Here is a 19,723-nt window from a genome sequence, read left to right on the forward strand (position 1 = left end):
CGGGCTTCAGCCATGTTGGACTTTTATCATTTTAGTATTTACAATTGCCTAACGTAAAAGAACACGTGCATTAAAGTTTGATTGCTAGATATGGTTTCACTTCGGTTGACATTTCACTGCGTTCATAATGTATTCTAAGCAGATTGGAAACATTTCAGTGTTTACAAAATAATGTAAAAAATAATGTTGAAAATATTTGCGACCAATTTTAATTTTTATGTCAATAGATGTTTCTATTCGTTTTCATTGATAGCAATGGTCCTTAAACCGTGAAGCTGAAGCGAAAAGCCACTTCCCAGTATGGCGGTTAGGCCAAGCCCGGGGATCGGGTGGGGGGGCTTTATCAGTTTCCCGTTCTCATTGCCCGTCTTCTATGTCTGCGGGTATCTTTTTTTTTTTTTTGTACCTGCAGAGGCAAGGGAGGTGTCGGGAGCGCGCGCGCGTCCCCGCTGCGTCCAATCTCTGCTCGCAGCTGACTGTCAACATCTGGGGGTGGAGTAGCTAGAGACTGGGGAGGGAGGCTGGCGCCAGAGGAGAGGGAGAGACGCGGCGGCGAGAGAGCAGCCCGGAGACCAAGCCCAAGGAGGAGCGCCAAGGGATAGTACCAGCACCTCCGCCGCGCACTCAGGGAGTACCCGGGAGCCGAGAAGATCGCCGAGACGACGAGAGACTGGCTAATGGTGTAAGTGCTGCCTGGATACCGCGCTCTCCCTCTGTCTCCAAGCGCGCGGGGTGTTCCCCATCACTGGGATGGCGGTGCGCATCCTTCCTCCATTCCTAGGGTGGGTGGCAGGTTGGTATAGCAAGACAAGATAACGGTAAATATCCTACATCTGTGGGTGTAATTCGGCACCTTGAAGCTGGATGCAGTGGTGGCTGTGTAGGTGGGTGCAGCTCTACCTTATCAATGAGCTCCAGACTCGTTGATCCACACCTGGGGAGGGAGGTAGACACCTCACCACACAAAAATTATAATTGTCAAGCTATGGCACACCCAAAGGGGTCGCAATCTTGGCGGTGCATTTTCTTACCGTACGTGCATTTTCTCATTGAAAACAATTTGTTGGAGCCTGCCAGCATCCTTCATGTCTCTGCATTGTGAGATGCATTTAGGGCGCGTTGCATAATGAATTTAGGTTACAGGTTACAGCGCATCACCCTATAGTCTTCACACCATTCCTCGGCCCTAGCACCGCAGAAGGTGCCTCCTTGTATTATAAATACGAGGCCATGGCTTGTAGAAGCTGCAGTGATATGTGACCGCCTCGGAAAGGGCTCCGTCGCGAGGATTGCATGCTCTTTTTCTGGTGGTTATGCTGATGAATATCTCCTGAGGACACCCGAGACCTACAGCGCTGACTTTGTGCAGGGGTGTTGGCCTCCTGTTTCATATTGTGTTTGTCCTCTGTTCCCATTCATCACATCTCATTGATTCAGCCGGCCCTCAGTTATATTTACCTATGTACACGGCGCACCTAAGGAGATTTCACATGTATACAGGATGCCCACCTCGTGCTTGTTTTTGGAACTGAAGGTCAGCCAGTGATATGTTTACCTACAGCCAATCCAAAAACACATTTTTGGGACAGCCTGTGTGTGCTAAGTCATGTTTTCCATCATATGAAAATAGAGTCCGAGGCCTTGGATATGGGTAGCCTGTTCCTTTTATGTACATTTATCCAAGCACCAGTGCGATTCTTGAGCGGTTTAAAACAATACCTACTGTTTGTAAATTAGCAAAAACATGGAATGTTTGTGTAGTTTTGTGTAATTATTGCCCATCTTCTCGACGAACCTCACGATTCCTACAACCCCAGTGCAATAGGCCTAGGGTGACGTTGATCAGCAGGGGATGACGGTCAGAAACCATGCACATTCACATACCATCTATGTAACTGTTATTATGTAATTCAGACTTCTAGACATGTTATGTTATATAATGATCAGATGTAAGCCATACTAAAACAACATTTTAGATTGCAGCCTCCAAAGCAAAGACAAGCCCAGATTCATCAAATAATAATCTCTTAATTGAATACATAATATAAAACATCATATATTAAGTCTATTTGACCTTCCCTGTTTGTTGAAAGATATTTTATACTTGAAGACACTTTAATTTGTCCTTGTTACTCTAATACGCCAGTGTTTGGATGGGAGATACTGAATATTCACAGTCATATCAGGTGTTCCGATCTCAGTCTCATAGTGTATAATCCACAAGTGAATTGTGATTCTATGCACGGTATCAAAGAATGTCTGTACTGGAACTTCTGTTGTAAGTGAAAACCTGATGTTCGGCTTTTTCAAAATTGTGCTTTTGAATCGAGAAGTTGTAATTATCCATAATGTGGTCACATACGTGAATAATCTTCCTTTAATGAACAGAGCTATGGTCTCTTTATATAGGTAGTATAATGGCGGAAACTTGCATATTTTTAATTTAGTATATAGCTACCAACCCAAAGTTCAGCTGTTTGTTTAACATATGGTGTACTGTAGACCTTTCGGTTCAAAATGAGTTGGTAAACATATTGCGTTGCTGTATTCTGATTTCTTCCTGATTATCTATTAATTACGCATGCAAAAAAACACAAGACATGGCTACATTTTTTGTTATTTTCACCTCTTAGTTGGTTTATGTCCAGACGATTTCAAAATAATATAGTTGGTTTCTAAATGTGCTTAAACGTCTTTTATGAGGTTGAACTAATCCTATTGGATCCCTTTTGATGTCAGTGTCCTACAAATGAGTTAGAATCCCTCCTGGACTTTTTATCCTTTGTTTTTGAAGTCCTGCTTTTCAAGGTGTTTCCTAGCCCACGTAATTACGATTAATGGGGATATATTACTAAGCATGTGTTTCACTCTTTTAATTCAGTTTTGGTTAATCACACATCTTTGTCAAGGGAGACTGTTAACTTGGTAGCATAGCCTCACACCACTTAAGGAAAGCTCAACGTTTTCCTGCCCATCCCGCCTCATGTTAACCTTAGTTTTCAGCATCACATCTCAGCCCATAACAGTAGAGCCTCTGGTTACTGACTAGGAGAAATGAATGGAAGGAGTACAGGCTAGCCTTTCCCAACAGACCTCAAAGCAGAGATGTTGCTACCACAGATCTTCCTCTACAAACCTCAACAACAAACAATAGTAACTTTCTTTCAGAACCAGGGACCAATCGCCTAACTATAACAATTTCACCTGATTTTGTTCCATTTGCCATCCTTTAATAACTTTTGTGCGCTCTCATCCTGTGGTGATCATGCATGTCTTATCTCTAGGTGAGACCCTCAGTTTGTTTGGGTGCCTGTACGTTTTGACAGCCAGTAGGGATTTACCAGATTCTTGACATTCACAGCACATGTTGGGGATGCATGCAAATAATATATCTAGGGACAAAAATAACTTAGTATCTCTATTTGAATAATTTTACTTTGAATTCTTATGATGGCTGCCTTTTTTCTGTTCTCGAGGCTTTTCAGGAGTAGATAAGTGGGTGTAGGAAAATGCCCCTTTTTGCGTGGTCAGCCCCATTTTGTAGCTAGATTTTTCAGTTTTTTTTTTACTCTGGGATATGTGGACTAGGCCCCAGTGCATGCCCTCTGACCGCTTAGATCATGTTGAATTTGACTATACTCTCAATTGGCCAATGTAATTTACCTATCAGTCCCTAGTATGTGGTACAAAGTATGCCCAGGGCCTGTAAGTTAAATGAAACTATTGGACTGCGACACATCTAGTGCCACCTCTAAAGTCATAATGCAAAGCATGTCTCCAGGCCTGCCCCTGCAGAATTGTGTGCAGTTTTAAAACTCCCCATTCGACCTGGCAAAATAAACCTTTTGCCAGGACTAAACCTTCCTTTTTAATTCATAAGTCACCTCTTAAGTAGGCCCTAAAGGCCCATAGGGCAGGGTGTATCATATTTAAAAAGTAGGGCCTTTATAGTTTATTTTTCACATGTCCTGGCAGTGAAAACCCCCCAAAGTCGATTTTCACTGTGACAAAGTTGGATCTCTCCAAGAGATGTACCTGGTTACATTAGAGCCCTTTTTACAGCCTAACCTTTATCTGGGAGTAGCTAGAGAAATGATCCAAGGACTTATTTTAATAGTAATTAAAGTAATTTAAAATACAACTTAATGACCAAATCGTATTTATTATAACTATTTTGAAAAAGAACACTTTTAGAAAGTTGCCATTTTCCCTGTCTGAGCCGAATGTGCTTTTCTGCCAGTGTTAATGTCACCAGACTGTTGATGTCTTCCCTTTGGTGAGATGTGGATTTCTCCCTGGGTGTGGGTAGATGTTTTTACTCTCTTAACAGGATGGCCTGGGGGCACTGGCCAGCCCCTTCCTGAGCTTCAGAGGATTCCAACGCTTTCACTGGCAGATGTAGCTCACACCTAGGCCTACATCCCCTTTGTCCTCATAGCCATCTTGTCTCCAAAGCCAGTAGGAGGATGGTATTTCCCAGAACTGGGTTGGTGTGATCGCAAGGGAGGGTGTGCACATTATCATTGCCACACCTCTGGGTGAGTGGAGGGAGCTCTGCACAGGGAATGAAAAGTTTTGCCATCTTGGTTTTAGGTAGAGAGGGGCACTCTGATTGTTTAAAGTAGGGCTCACTGGAATTGCAGTAAAAGTGGGTAGGATTATCCCTGGGAACGTTTTACCTATTGGTCAGGACGAGGCTAGGAGTCACCCCACATACAGGCTTGTGTCAAGCATAAATGTGGAACCCCTGGGCACCTTTTTCAGAACACTGCTGGACCTGCGGAACACAGAAGAAGGACAGCACTGTCTTTTGTGACCTGTGAGGAGAGCCATATGGGCTAGACCTACTCCTAATTGTACCCAGGACAAAGAAGTGGACTCCAAGTTTTAGTTGGCTGACCTCCTGGTAAGCTATAGGGATGCAAAAGCTGCGATAAGTGCACCTTCCGGAAGAGCTCAGCTGACCAGTTCCAATTGGACCTGCCCTCGACTCTGCTGGTGACTTCTGTTTGAGGGAGTCCTGACCCCCAAGTACTATTTTTAAGATTCTGAAATCCCTGGCTGCTGTTAAATGGTGTACTCTTCTTGCCGAAAAGGCAAAATATGGGATTTAGAACCTTTTTGCCAACGCTTCCTCTGAACAACTGGTGGGAGACCTGGGTCACCATCGACGTTGAATCAACAGTAGGTTTCAACATGCTGGTCTGCCCCACTGAAGGTGGTCTGACTTCCTCAAGAGTTTCTACGTTCAAATGTAGATGGCTTCACCGAGAGCGACTCAGATCGATGTTGAGACCTTCCTGGGCACAGGCGCCAGACTTTTCCCGCTCTGGATTTTCCTACCTTTGTCAGTGACTGCACCAGGACTTTGCTCTTGAGCAACCCGGAGTCGTTGAACCCCCAACTAGGGCACAGCTTGCAGCTTGCCATGCTGCCGACTTGTCGACAACCACCTTTTCTGCAGAAACATTTCTAAGTTTGCAGGTAACTTTTTGACCGAGGCCTACCTCTGCCTGGTATTCCACCCTTGCTCCATTACAGTTGACCATAACTTTTGACGTTGAGCAAGTCTAGCACAACTAGTTGCTCGCGGTTGGCGCTTTTCACCTTTTGGTGCTATTTTCATTTAAAAATGTTAAAAATCATACCTCCAGTTCACCTATTGGATTTTTGTTGTCTTGGTGTCATTTTGTTGATTATAATATTCTCTATTTGTTTAAATTGTAGTGAGATTTTTTTATTGTTTTGTGTTTTTGACTGTTTAACTCTTTTGGTTCTTCTAAATGCTTTACACATTGTCTTAAGTTAAGCCTGTCGGCTCTGTGCCAAAGATACCATGGGCTGTGTTCAGGTTTAAATTTTACTGGACATAACAAGGATAGTGCCATTATTTCCTGTGGTGGACTAACATCAACCCCAACAAATAATCAACTTTCTCACAGTGGGAGATGCAGCACAGTCCTGGAGGCCCAGAAACATGATTAAAGCCTTCAAGTTTCTGTATCTCATAGCATTTGTAAGACTCCATTCCACACCTCCACTCTGGCTATCAAAAGAAGAGTCTTAGGGCCCCAATAGGACGGTGGGAGTCCGACGTAAAACGGGACTGCCCGCCATAAGGGCAGCAGCCCTGTGGGGGCCATTAGGATGCGCCCGCCACACTGGCAGGCGCATCCCGCATTTTTAACATTGCGGCCACCGCCCGCCGCAATGCTAAAAATGCACATTGTGCACTTCAATGCACAACGTGACGGGCACCGTGCGGTGCCTGCCACGTTGTACAGTGAAGTGCAGGGGGTACCGTAGGTACCCTCCATGTGCACCCCCCACCCCCTCTGGAGTCCTTGGGGCCCGCAACGGGCCCCCACAAGACATTCCTACATGCCTTAAGCATGTTCCCACCCACACCCTAATATTGATGGCGGTGTCTAACAGACATCGCCACCATATGAAACCCTTTTCCGCCTGGTCAACTCGTTGACCGGGCGGAAAACCGGCGGACGGTCTTTCCGTCCGCCGCGGTCCCCCCCGCCATAGTAATATGGCGGAGGGAAATGGGTGGCGGACGGGGAAGGATGTCGGGCAGATCGCCAGTGCCCGCATGGCGGTGGTGATCCGCCCGACATCCTAATGGGGCCCCTAATGTTCCAACACCACATCACCTTGACGCTGGCTATCTACCACATCAATACCAAATAGCCAAAATTAATGACACAAAACACAACTCACCCTCTCTTAAAACTTAATTAAAAAACTCAAGAAGAAACTACTTACATTTAGAGCAATACAAACCGATATTAGATGGCAACACACTCCTCTGTGTGTCTTGTTAGGGAGCTGAAAAAGCATCTAACAATGTCCGCTACTTATAACAAGTTGAGTGTGGTGGTTAAATTGTAAATGAAAGTTATAACTATAACTTCAGAGTTTTTAAAGTTTCTTTCATTTAAACTTGGTTTGTTTAGGGAAAGTATGTTTTTCTAACTATATCTAAGCTTTAACATATGATTTTCAAATTGAATTTCAACTTTTTGTGTCTAATTTCTTTAAATTTTAAAATGTGAGTCCAGTGTCGCAAGTGGAGAGTTTTTATGGTGAGTGTCGTACAGTACAGTGGAGGAGAGGGTTGTAAAGTCTATGGTCATAAAGTAGAGAATGGTAAATTGGAATACAGTGGATTGGGAAAGGGTGTAGTAGTGTATTGTATAGTGTAATAAAGTATTACATAGTGGCATGGTGTTTCATATAGTGGAGTCAAGTATTGTAGATTGGAGCAGCAAGTTGTGAACTGGAATGGCATGTCAAACAGTAGAGTAGTGTATCATAGACTGTCATAGAGTGGAGTAGGGGTTTTTAGAATGGAGTAGGGTGAAGTTGAGTGTCATAGAGAGATGTATTGTCAAGTGGACGTCAGAGAGTACAGTGGAGGAGAGTGTCATAGAGAGGCGTGCTTGTCCTATATTGGAGTGGTCTATCATAGAGAGAAGTTCAGTGGCATTTTGTCAAGTGTCAGATAGTGTAGTACAGTGGCGTAGAGTGGATGGACATAGAGTGTCATAGAATGGCATAAAGTGTAGTACAGTGTTGTAGAATGCAGTTGCATACTGTGGAGTAGAGTGTGGGAGAGTGGAGCTCTGTAGAGCGGAGTATAGTATAGTTGCATAGAGTGGATAAAATGTAGTGTAGTTGAATATAGTGAAGTGGAGTACACTCGAGTGGGGTAGAGTAGAGTGGAATAAAGTGTCATAAAGTGATGTGGCGTGTCCTAGACTATAGTGTCACAGAGTGCTATAGAGTGGAGTGGCGTAGCATACAGTCGAGTAAAGTGCCATAAATTGGAGATCTATGTTGCACAATGGAGTGTTGTACAGTATTGGAAAGTGGTGTAGCCTACAGTAATGTAGAGTGGCATACAGTCTAGTTTTTTTGTAGAGTTGAGTGGTGTACAGCACAGTATCGTGTTGTAGAGTTTACGGGCATAGAGTTGAGTGGAAAGTAGTGTGTACGGGGAAACTGGAGTAGAGTCTAGTAGAGTTCTGTAGAATGGAGTTATAAGAGTACTGGGGTGGTATACAATGAAGCAGCGTACAGTGGAGTGGCATGAAGTGGAATATCGTAGAGTGTAGTGGTATAGACTGGAGTGATGTACAGTGGAGTGGCATAATGTGTAATAGCATATGGTGCAGTAGTGCACAATGGAGTGGCGTACAGTGAAGTGGTGTGGACTGGAGTGGTGTATTTTGCGTTGGAATAGAGTGTAATAGCATACAGTGGAGTGGTGTGTAATGGGGTGGGCTAGAGTGGAATATCGTACAGTAGAGGGGCAAAGATTGAAGTTGCCTACAGTGTAATAGTGTAAAGTGGAGCGGTGTGCAGTGGAATATCATAGAGTGTAGTACAGCGGAGTGACATTGAGTAGAGTGGAGTGGCGTACAGTGGAGTGGTGTAGACTGGAGTGGGGTAGAGTGAAATTGCATATAGAGGAGTGGCATTCATTGGACTAGTGAAGCATGGATGTAGTGGTGTACAGTAGACTAGAATAGCATATATTAGAGTAGCGTACAGAACAGTGGCATATAGTAAGTGGTGTAGACGGTAGTGGCTTACAATGGAATGGGTTTGAGTGTAAAAGCATACAGTTAATTGGCATCCAATAGAATAGCATAGAATGGAGTGGCATACACTGGTTTGGAGAAGAATAGAGTGGAGTGGCGTACAGTGGATTAGCATACAGTGGAGTGGCATACAATGGAATAGCATGTACTGGAGTAGCGTATAGCCAAGTGGCATACAGTGGAGTGGCACAAACTGAAGAGGCTTAGAGTGGAGTGGCATACAGTGTTATAGCGTAGAGTGAACTGGCATACAGTGGAGTTGTGTACATGTAGTAGAGTAGAGTGGAGTGGTGTAAATTGGAGTGTTGTACAGTGGAGTGGCATAGAGTTTAATAGTGTATAGTGAAATAGTGTACAGTGGATAGGTGTAAAATGAAGTCGCGTACAGTGATGTGGAGTAGAGTGGATACACTGTAGATAGATAGGATACACTGGAGTGGTGAATATTGGGTGGTGTACAATAGAATAGCATAGAATGTAGTGGGGTAGAGTGGAGTGCCATACAGTGGACTGGCCTAGAGTGGAGTAGGGTACATTGGAGTAGCATACAGTGGAATAGCGTACAGTGAAGTGTTGTAGAGTGGAGTGACATACAGTGAAATAGAGTAGAGTGGAGTGTCGTACAGTAGAGTGAAATTGTATATATTGGAGTAATGTTCGGTGAAGTGACGTAGAGTGGAGTGACGTAGACTGGAGCGGCGTAGAGTGGAGGTGCATACAGTTTAAGCTTTGAGTGTATTGTATACAATGTGATAGCATAGAGTGGAGTCTCGTATGGTGGAACGGCGTAGAATGGAGTGAATTAGAGAGGAATAGTGTATAGTGGAGTGGCTACAGTGGTGTGGTATACGGATGTATGTTAAATGTATCAGCAATGCAGATTATGGTGTACAGAGTATTGCAAAACTGAAAATTGTGCTGCATTGCATTTCTCCGGATTTACCAATCAACACAAGTCTACACATGGCGGGCTTGCGTTGTACATCTGACTTAAGTATTTCGTTGCCCAAGCAACACCATGCGAGATGCAAGGGTAACGCAATCCAACAATACAGCTAGCCCGTAGTTATATTTTGGGCCATGGTATACCGTGATAACTTTATATTTGTATGATACCAACAGGGCCCAACCAGCTAACGACTGCTTCCTCCGGATCGGCCCAAACTTTGTACTCCTTCCTTGTTGATTTTGCCTAATAACTCTTGGACATCAGAAACTGGCAGAAACCCTAGCAGTTAAACCCTACGTCCCCCCGTATTTGCAAATGTTTCTCTGTGCAAATAAGATAAGTATGAATAGTAGTTGTGACTGTAGCTTCTCAGCTCTCTCTTTAGGCCCCTCACCTTCAGGAATCCCAAAAATTACCAGTGTGAGGCTTACCGTGATCTCTTTCTTCATTATGTCTGTTTTTTTTACCTTACCCACTTCCTTTCACAAGAGTTGGATGTTCGGACAGAGGCAAAATAGATGAACATCGTTTGCTTTCTCCAGGCCGCATTTGAGGCAGCACCTCACCTTCTGCCCTCCCAACTTCAACAGCTTAAATGGATACCAATACACCCTCTGTATTGTGAATAAATGGTTATTCCTAAAAAGTGCAGTTGTTACAGGGGCCCAAAGTGTAGATATTGATAGTTGCCATAAGTGTTAACTTCAGCGGTGGCAGTGCTGCGCCCCAAATTTCCTCTGGCAGTGTAAGGGCCCATCTTCACCTTGTACTAACATCCAATACCATTTAGATACCTCTTTCTTCTGGGGTCAAGCGTTTTGCAATTTCTCCTCCCATTCCCTTTATTGCTCTGTTTGCGTGCCCAGCTCATCAGCTGATAGAATTTTAATTTTGAAAGCCTGTTGTCCATGAGCCAAAATAGTCTTTCCAATTATCTGAAGGTGCCCCCCTCCTTCAGTTGTCTCCATCTTGTCATCCAAGCATCCATTAAAGGTTTAGCCAGTGTGTCTTGCAGATAGTCCAGCGCTCCCTGTGCGTTCCAAATCGGGGTCGTGTAACAGTAATACAGGATTCCTTAGTCATTAGTCAAATCTTTTGAAAATAATTTGGGTCTCAGAATTCAAAGAAAAAGTGGTCGCCTTCTCCTGGAAGATTCTTGGTGAGAGCCTGATAGAGAAAGGATATCTGCTGCAATCCATTTGTTAGGAGTATTCTTACATTTTCCATTTAAAAGCCCAGCAATGTAACTGGATATCTGGGAAAGCTATTCCACCTTCTAATTTACATAGTTCCCTCCAGGCAATTCTCACCCCCTTATAAGCCCATATAAAACTGCACAGTTTCACATGTAGTTTTCTAAACCATCTACCCTAAAATTCAGAGGTAACGTGTTAAAAATAAAAGTAAAGTTTAGGAAAATCAGAATTTTAATTACATTAGTTCTGCCGAGTATTCAGATCTGATATATCACCTGTGCTATCTCCTGTACAGGATCCATCGAGTATCTCTGCATCTGAGTCTCACGTCTCGGCATACCTATAAAGGACAGGTAGGAGCACCGATCTCCTGGCTCAATTGTGGATCATCTCCCATACAGGGAGCTGTAATACCTGGTGAACACATGTCATATCCTCGGGTAGTGTGTAGACTTCACCATTTTCCCTTTCTGGGTGGTGGATATGTCTAGATGCATTGTCTCAGCATGAGATCCAATAGGTAAGTTTGCCCATCTTATCCCCCTGGTCATATAGCCTGCCTCTCAAATTGGCTTGTGTAAAAGGCTATACTCATCAAAGCACTCTTCTTACACGCCATCTTGTCTCACAGTAAAACCTCTTTAATTCTGCCTACCCCCACTCCAGTAGACAGCCTAGTTGAGTTCTTCTACATCAGTTTACAGTTCACCCTCAATCAAGTTCTCCAAACTTCCAAGCACAATAAGTAGTTCACCAGTGAGTAGGCCAACTGAAAAACATGAATATTGAGAAGAAAATGGCTCATGTTTATGTGTTTATGTTTACGGAACTTATAAAGCGCTCGTATATCAACGGTCTCATGGCGCTAAGAGGAGAAGTGAGCTACCCTACGGCTCTAACAATAGACTTGAGTGAATAACCATGTTTTAAGTTTTTTTCTGAAGCCAAGATATTCGGAGGTTAGTCTAATTTCAATTGGAAGGGAATTTCACCAAGTGGGTCCTAGAACCGAGAAGCGCGAGCCACCCATTCTCTTTCGTTTAAATCTTGGAACAGTTAACCTGTTCATTGTTGCTGATCTAAGATTCCGTGTGGGCATGTATCTTGCGATCTTGGCAGATATAAACTTGGGTCCTGATTCATGAAGTGCATTAAACATCATACAGCCGGTCTTAAACATAGACCACTGTATCACAGGAAGCCAATGAAGCTGCTTCATAAATGGTTTGGTGTGGCAATGTCTCGCGGTAGCTGGAAAACCAGCCTAGCTGCTTGATTATGGATGAGCTGTAACTTATGAATTTGGCTGATAGGGAGTCCTAAATATATGGAATTAGCATAATCCAGTCGGGACATTATTAATGCGAGCAGGATAGCTATGCTAGCGCCCTTGGAGAAAAATGTCCTAATTTTCTTGAAAGTCCTCAGTTGGTGCATGCAAGTAGATGAAACCAGGCTAATCTGTTCCTGCATGGAAAGATCGGCATTTATCTTGATTCCCAAGCTTTTCACTGACATTTTAGGTATTGGGGGGTTACCCAATGCAGCTGGCCAGTGTGCTGGTGTCTACTGTTCTATTTTGTTGTTTGAGATAATTATCTCTGTCTTATTGGAGTTCAACTTGAGATAATTATGAGTCATCCACTCCTTGATGAAGAGCATGGTATGTTGGAATGCGCCCTTGGAATCATTTATATTATCAATCGGGAAGATCAGCTGCATGTCATCTGCATAGTTGTATACCTTCACTCCTCTTTCTTGAAGAACGTGAATCAGGGGACAGATGTATACATTAAACAGATGAGGTGAAAGGGACGACCCTTGAGGGGCCCCACATGTGGTATTCACCTGGGAGGAACTAAAAGGTGACAGTCTGATGGACTGGAAACGCTCTTTTAATAATGAGAGCATTCAATCCAGGGCTGTGCCCCTCAGACCTGCCGCTGCTAATCTGTCCGCTAGGATAGAGTGGTCCACAGTATCGAAGGCAGAGGACAAGTCTAATAACACCAAGACCTGAGTACACGCCCTGTATGCGCCTTCCTTCAGGTCATCCATGACACTGAGAATCACTGATTCTGTGGAATGCATTGGTCTGAAACCAGCCTGATGGGAAACCAAAAAGTTGGAGCTCATATCAGTGATGGAGATAAAACTAGCTATAGGAATCTTGATAGGGGTTGCCAGAGATAATTTACAAACCAGACAAATTCCACTGCTAGCAGAGACCAAAAATAACTGTTGCACTTTTCAAATTCTTCAGGTCTTTGGCCACCCCCAAGAACAACTTGTGTGTTTTTGACTCCATCTATGCATCATTATCCCCACCAACATTTAAAATGTAATGATTAATATAAAGTCTAGACCTAGTGATAAGCTATTAACTCATCCATGAAGGCCTGCAACAATAGCAGTAATCTGTAAAGCTCAGCCTGGTACTTAGTCCAAAATCAGTACTCAGTCAGTAATTTTGGAGGTGATCCTGATCGTTCATCCGTCTCCAAGCTTGTCAAATTACAAATGTACCTAAAAAACTCTATAGAGTGATCACCTGACTTATTGAATCACAAACACATCACCACCCTGCTCTGTATACACAAAGTTATGGGATACCTCACTACTAAAGAACACCACTCTTTCCTCAAATCGTACAATTTTGGTGAGAATTATCCATCATTACAACATGTAATATTATACTTAAGCAGATGTCACTCATCTCCATCTCTGGTTAAGCAGTCCCAGCAATAATGTGGCAAATATTACAACATGCTTGGTAAACATTAAATTACTAATTAACTGCATGTATCCAGCTCTCAAAAGTACAAAGTCAGATTATTCCAGTTGGGCTGGAGGCAAGCTCTGAGGCCCTTTTGACATATTAGGAATATGAGACCGTCTGACTCATATTCCTATCAGAAATTGAAGAACACATCTCAGCATGCCTTAAAGAGCTGCTGAAGCTACAGGCTGCCGGCAGAATATAATTTGTGATACTATTCTCCTACAGAACCAGCTGGAAAAAAGGACCATAATACAATCAATCCAAAATCTGCTCTTATTAGCCAGCAAGACCTCTAAAATAAAGTAAGATAGCACTATGCGTGCTATCTAAGAATAAAAAGTTAAGCTTCTGAGGCCGAAGGTTTGCTTCTTGTGCGCATGCTTTGGAATGACCCTCTGAATCTAATACATTTCAGACTGTTATACCTTCACATTGAATTTAAAGATGGACCACATAAACAAATGCAGCTTTTATCCCTTAGTGCTCTCTTCTTTTCTTTGAGACCCGAGCTTGTCACCCACGTGACTCTTCTTACCCTTCTTTTCCACACTTTCCCCAGTACTGACGTTCTCCATTGACCACTTTTCTACACTTCATGGTGCTTGAAACCAGCATATGTGTAGCATTTTTGCTAGGCACATAATTAAAATTAGATATACACGAAAATTAATATTATTTACTTGCTTGACGCCCAAGTTCCAGCTCATAACCCTTCCTTGGTAATACTGTCCAGTGGGTAGTTTTGGTTCTGATCTCTAGTGCCAGTGACTCTGATATTATACCTGGGACTAAGACCAAAGGCAAAATCAGTGAATCACCCTGCACACTAGCAGGAAACTATTTAACATGTTTGCGGTGGAGGCACAACCTGTTCAGATATCAGATATTGGAGAGCTGTTGGACTATTTACTCGACTTTTTAAACCAATTTCCTAGTCTGTTTTGGAATTCAGCCTTCATCAGATTATAACCCCAAGCCACAGTTAAATTGAAAAATATTCTTCCTCAAATGTAGTTGAGCTGTTGTAAATTCTAGGCTGATTTATCGAAATGGCCGATATCTAAGACGTCATGAAAGCTCCTATCGAAATTATTAAAGTATAATTTTGCAGGTGTATGACTCAGTTTAGGGCTCACGAACCTTGACCCCCTTTCTCGGGGACTCAGACTACGTTCTGTATTGGAGGATCAAGTGTGAAGCTTAAGACTGCAGATCTGACATGAACAGCTAGCTATGCTGGCTCTGTCTAATGTGTTTCTAAAACAAAGGCCAAGTACATGCACACCCACATTCAAGCAGGCAGCAGCTGTTGATTAATTACTGACGGAGTGGTAGGATTCTCGTTCTCAGTGTCAACATTTGGGAATTATATTCCCATAATTTTTACCAAAGAAAGAAAACTCGAGAAATTTAGAAAATACCTAAATACCTTTTTTTTTTTTAGCACCAACGGAAGTCACCTTTCAGGCAAGCTTTGACAGGATGAGGAACCGAAAGGGAGTAAAAATCATGAAAGCAATGCTACCTCTTGTCTGAAATATTAACTACTGTGGGAAGTATTATTAACCATGGCACAAACAGCATATGGTAACCCCCTTAGACCTCTCTGAATGTTATTCAAGTTATTAGGAGGGCCTTTAATACAGCTTTAGCTGCCTTACCTGACTACTGTTTTCCCGAAATACTCATACAGAATATACATACCTAGAAGGGTGTTGGTTTATTCTCTTCATCCGTTACCTATTAAGCTGTTCACATTTTGTTTCCGTCCACCACAGCATACTGCAAGGGACAAGAGTTCAGCCAACTTCAGTCATTGGCTCTACTCACTTTGAGTGACCGGATTTGCCTTTTGCACGATGTGCACATCCGCCTCAAAAGTAGTCACCTTTCCTTATAAAATTTGAGTCACTCAATATGAATGTTGCGTAGCAGACGTCACTGCTTAAAGCCACTTCCTACAAGTAAATAGATTTCTGCAATGAGCTGAGATTGTTTAATGTTTATTTTAGAGAAAGAAATAACTCCTTTAGTCTATCTCATTGTCTCCAGGTTCTGCTCCTTTTCAACACGTGCTGCCCTGCCAGTCAGAGTACACACATTGTTTTAACTGATAGAGGTTTTATTACCGATTGAAATGTACTTAAGAAAGTTGTTTTCAAGCTTCTGTGTTATAGCACTTGGAAAAGCCTTGACTGATGCTTCCTAACTGGGGAGGTGCAAGGCATTCGTTCTGCATTTGATATAAAAATGCATGTTACGAGGTACCGTGGTACTGTGAAGTAAGTGCAAGCACAGCAACTCCTATTAAGTAGCGGCCAGAAGCATATCACACCGCTGTGAGCTGGAGTCTGTTTAGTCACCAGCTCAGAAAAAATAAACACTCGACAGAACCATGGATATTTGCTTGCTTCGTGATGGTCTCTGGAAGCAGGATACTTTTGTGGTTTATTTTCAGCATCTCGGTTTTTTTGGGCTGTAGCCCCAGGCCTGACTTCTAAGGATGTTTCAAACTGCTAAATATTTGAGCTTTGTATGAGTCTGCCTAGAAGTTCCCGAAATCGATTCAGAGCATAGCGTGTTTATTTTTTATTGTTTTGTCTCAACCATGTACAACCGTGCGCGCTCCTTTCTGTTTCTTGGAAAGCTGTGGACATTAGGCAGACAATCGAGTGTGACACCAATCAGAAACACGCTCGGCCTCTGGGCTTTAGTAGGGATAGGAATTTCCCTGATGCTAAAATCTGCAATTTCTATAAGTGGCCCACACTAATGAAAAGCACTAATACTTTACTGCAGCCATGCACGTCAATTCACCAAAATGCCAGGGGTAGCTAAAATGACATCACAGGTCACATGACCCCAGATTACATCACAGGAAGTGAATTTACATTATCTTAGACCTCAACAACACCAAAGTAAGTGACATCATCTAGCCTTTAACCATGATGACATTACAGAAAATGACACCACATGTTCATTGTCCATGCAGTTCACTTTGTATTGAGCAGTGATCATCACACTGCCACTTGTAAATTTTAAAAGGGACTTCCAGTGAATGGTGTCACAACAGATCTCAAAACTCCTACCGATGTCATCAAACAAAGCAACTTTTAATGCTTATAGTTGATTAATGTTAGTGACAGAGGGCAGGGCCGGACAGGCTACCGGGCAGTTTGGAATGCTGCTGAGCTGGGGGCTGATTTTGTTGATGGGGACCTGCGTGTACTAAACAAAATACGTGTTACTTTCATTATTTCGAAGCACACGCAGGTCTCCATGAATGAAATCAGCCCCCACTGCAATGAAATCGGCCCCCAGCTCGGCAGCATTCCAAAGTGCCCGGTAGCCAGTCCGGCCCTGACAGAGGGCCGGGTAAGCAAGATACGTTTTGCTCACAATGTGCCCCTTTACGGGATAGCACATAGAAATGCTGTTTGCAAAATCCTCGAAATAAATATAACAGTTTTTGTTTTGCATCGAAACATGTTGGTTTTTGCAAGCACAGTTGCTGTGTCATTAACACCCATACAAGCTGTACGAACTGTGCTATCAGCTTTCACTTAGCATCCCTGCCAAGTACCACGCATCAGGCGTTAGTATAACACATTTCAGTGTGGTGGTCCACATCACAGCACTGAAATGAAAAGTGTCGCATTGTGGCGCCTCCTCAGCTGTTAAGCGGAGCGCTGCCATAATCACATCGACTGAGCCGCTGAGCTGCTCCCGGCAGGCTAAGGGGGCTGGCTCAAGATCTGCTGAGTGTTCACAGCTCTGCGAGTACTGCTACAATGTATCTAAGTTGTAAAAACAGAGACACACCCCCGGGCCGACACACGTGCAAAACTTAAACTTATGTCACATTCAGTGCGGCCCAATGACTTGAATAGTAAGAAGAAAGTGATATTTATATGTTTCCCTCATCTTCATTGCTGATTTTGCACGCAAGAAAGTTTCACTCATAGCCGTTGAAATGTCACTCATAATGACACTGAAATTATGAAAATGTCACACATAGCAATCTGAAACCTTGGCAGCTATGACTTAGTCGTTTAAATTAATAGGTAAAATGCCTTATTACAGCATCTAATAAGATTGCTGAAGATACTCCAACCTCTGTTAGTTTTCACATTTAACCCCTTCCCTGCGGGGCTAATTCCCCCACTGTGCTGGGGGGGCGGGAGGCGTGCACAGCACCCTGGTGCTCATGACGAGCTCAGCTCGTCACGCAGCACGGTGGCACTGTGCTCATAACAAGCTCAGCTCGTCACGGCCACACCCGTTTCTTTGGAGCGCTCAGCACAGCGGGGGAACTGAGCTCGTAATGAGCATGGAAGGGGTTAAATTGCAGATGTGTTTTTATTTTGCAAGTATCATACGTGTGTGCTTTCAAAATTAAAAATGAAATCCACCTACAGAGCAAAAGTGTAAAATTAACAGAGGCAAGGAACAGGAATAATGGAACAAAATCATGGTTTATATGGGAATATATGACTTTTCAATGCTAACAATTACAATGCATGCTTTTACAACGCGGTTTTTACATCGCGACTACCATTAAATCGCTTGATTTTACAACACATGCCCTTACAACACATTTTTTAAAACTACCATTACAACGCATACCATTACAACGCATAATACTTTTAGGGCAACAGTAGGCTAACTGTTGGATAGTGTAGGGGTATCAATTACTATTCCCACTCCAGTGAGTACAACAGTAGGGAAAGTATTGGATAGTGTAGGGGTAAAAATTACTATTGCCATCTACTGCAAAACCCATACTCACCCTAAAACTAAAATATCTCTATTACTTACCTTATAATGCGTTGTAATATCATGTGTTGTAATGGTATGCGTCATAATGGCATGTGTTGTAGTGACATAAGTGACATGTGTTGTAATGGCATACGATATATAGGCAGTTGCGTTGTAACAGCTGTGTTGTAAAATCAGTGCCATGTAATGACTGCGTTGTAATGGATGTTTCCCTTTATATAGAGACCTCTTTAATCTGTGTTCCTGATGAGATTTGAGTAAGGGGTCACAAGGATAGTGCAAGGGGTCTCAAAGGAGAAGCCAGGGGTCGCAGCTGCCATCCTTGGCGACTCCTAAATGACACGCATGACTGCAAAATTCTCTAACCTTTAAAACAGTTTTCCCCAACGCTGTCACCCGAGCATTAATAACTCTAGAGGGTAAGATATACTCTCCTGACTTTTGAAATAATGTTAAGTTCCACACATAGTCAACTTGTGATACTGGATATCAGTCCATTATTTTATTTAACATTTTTCTGTCAGCCCACACTAAGGGCCTGATTTAGATCTTGGTGGATGGTTTATTCCATCACAACGGTGACGAATATCCCATCTGTCCAAAATATAAATCCCTTTATATACAATGGGATTTATATTTCAGCGGACGGGATATCTGTCACCACTGTGATGGAGTAACCTGTCCCCCAAGATCAAAATCAAGCCCTTAATCATCTTAGGATCCTTGCCTAGAGCTCTCTGGAATTAGTGTGCTACATAATTACAAAATGCAAATACTGTTATTTATATTTTTACTTCATTTTTGATTATCAAGAGGTCTCTAGTCACAAGGATAAATGAATCTCCATCCAAGAGTTGTATGTTGGTAAACATGTATATGAATAAACATGTGCGCATGAGTGTGTGTGAGAGAATATGTGCATGTGTGGGACATGCATGAGGTAGTTACATTAATTGGGGCTATACTTTCACATATTTCTTGATGCTGCTAATGCCTCGGTGTACAAAGTGCTGGCACCCCTTTTCACCCCAAGCACGGTTTTGGTGTTATTTCTTTTGTCCTAGAGTATTTATGAGTCAAGTGGGAGACATAACCCATGTGCAGCCTGCTGGCTGGAGAAAAGGATACCCTATGATACAGAGTTGTTTTAAAATGTGGGCAAAGTGCTCCACATTTCACAGGCTGCACATTCCAAGGAATCCCTTGGGAAAGTCATTTTGGCACTCTCTCTCTACCACGCATAATACCTATCTCTATATCCGTACCCCCTCTCTGAACCTCCTCTCTGAATACCCCAAGACTATCTGTACCACATGCCTCTCCCTGCATTTCAGTGCTGTTTTCCACTTAGTTCAAAGTATTTCACCTTCATCTACTTCACCTTCTTCTCATCCTCATCTCA

At 42.9% G+C, this 19,723-nt stretch overlaps 1 protein-coding gene across 1 annotated transcript in view; it reads left to right on the forward strand.

Annotated features, from left to right (window-relative positions):
• The first annotated feature begins 563 nt into the window (after nucleotides 1-563).
• Nucleotides 564-19,723, forward strand: part of LOC144823272 (sodium channel protein type 2 subunit alpha-like) — a 662,530-nt gene continuing 643,370 nt past the window's right edge. Inside the window, exon 1 of the mRNA XM_078681628.1 lies at nucleotides 564-682. The gene's annotated coding sequence lies outside the window, so the exon portion shown is untranslated. The remainder of the gene's footprint in view (nucleotides 683-19,723) is intronic.

Source organism: Lissotriton helveticus, chromosome 3_1 (assembly GCF_964261635.1).
Source record: "Lissotriton helveticus chromosome 3_1, aLisHel1.1, whole genome shotgun sequence".
NCBI classification, from domain to species: Eukaryota; Metazoa; Chordata; class Amphibia; order Caudata; family Salamandridae; genus Lissotriton; species Lissotriton helveticus.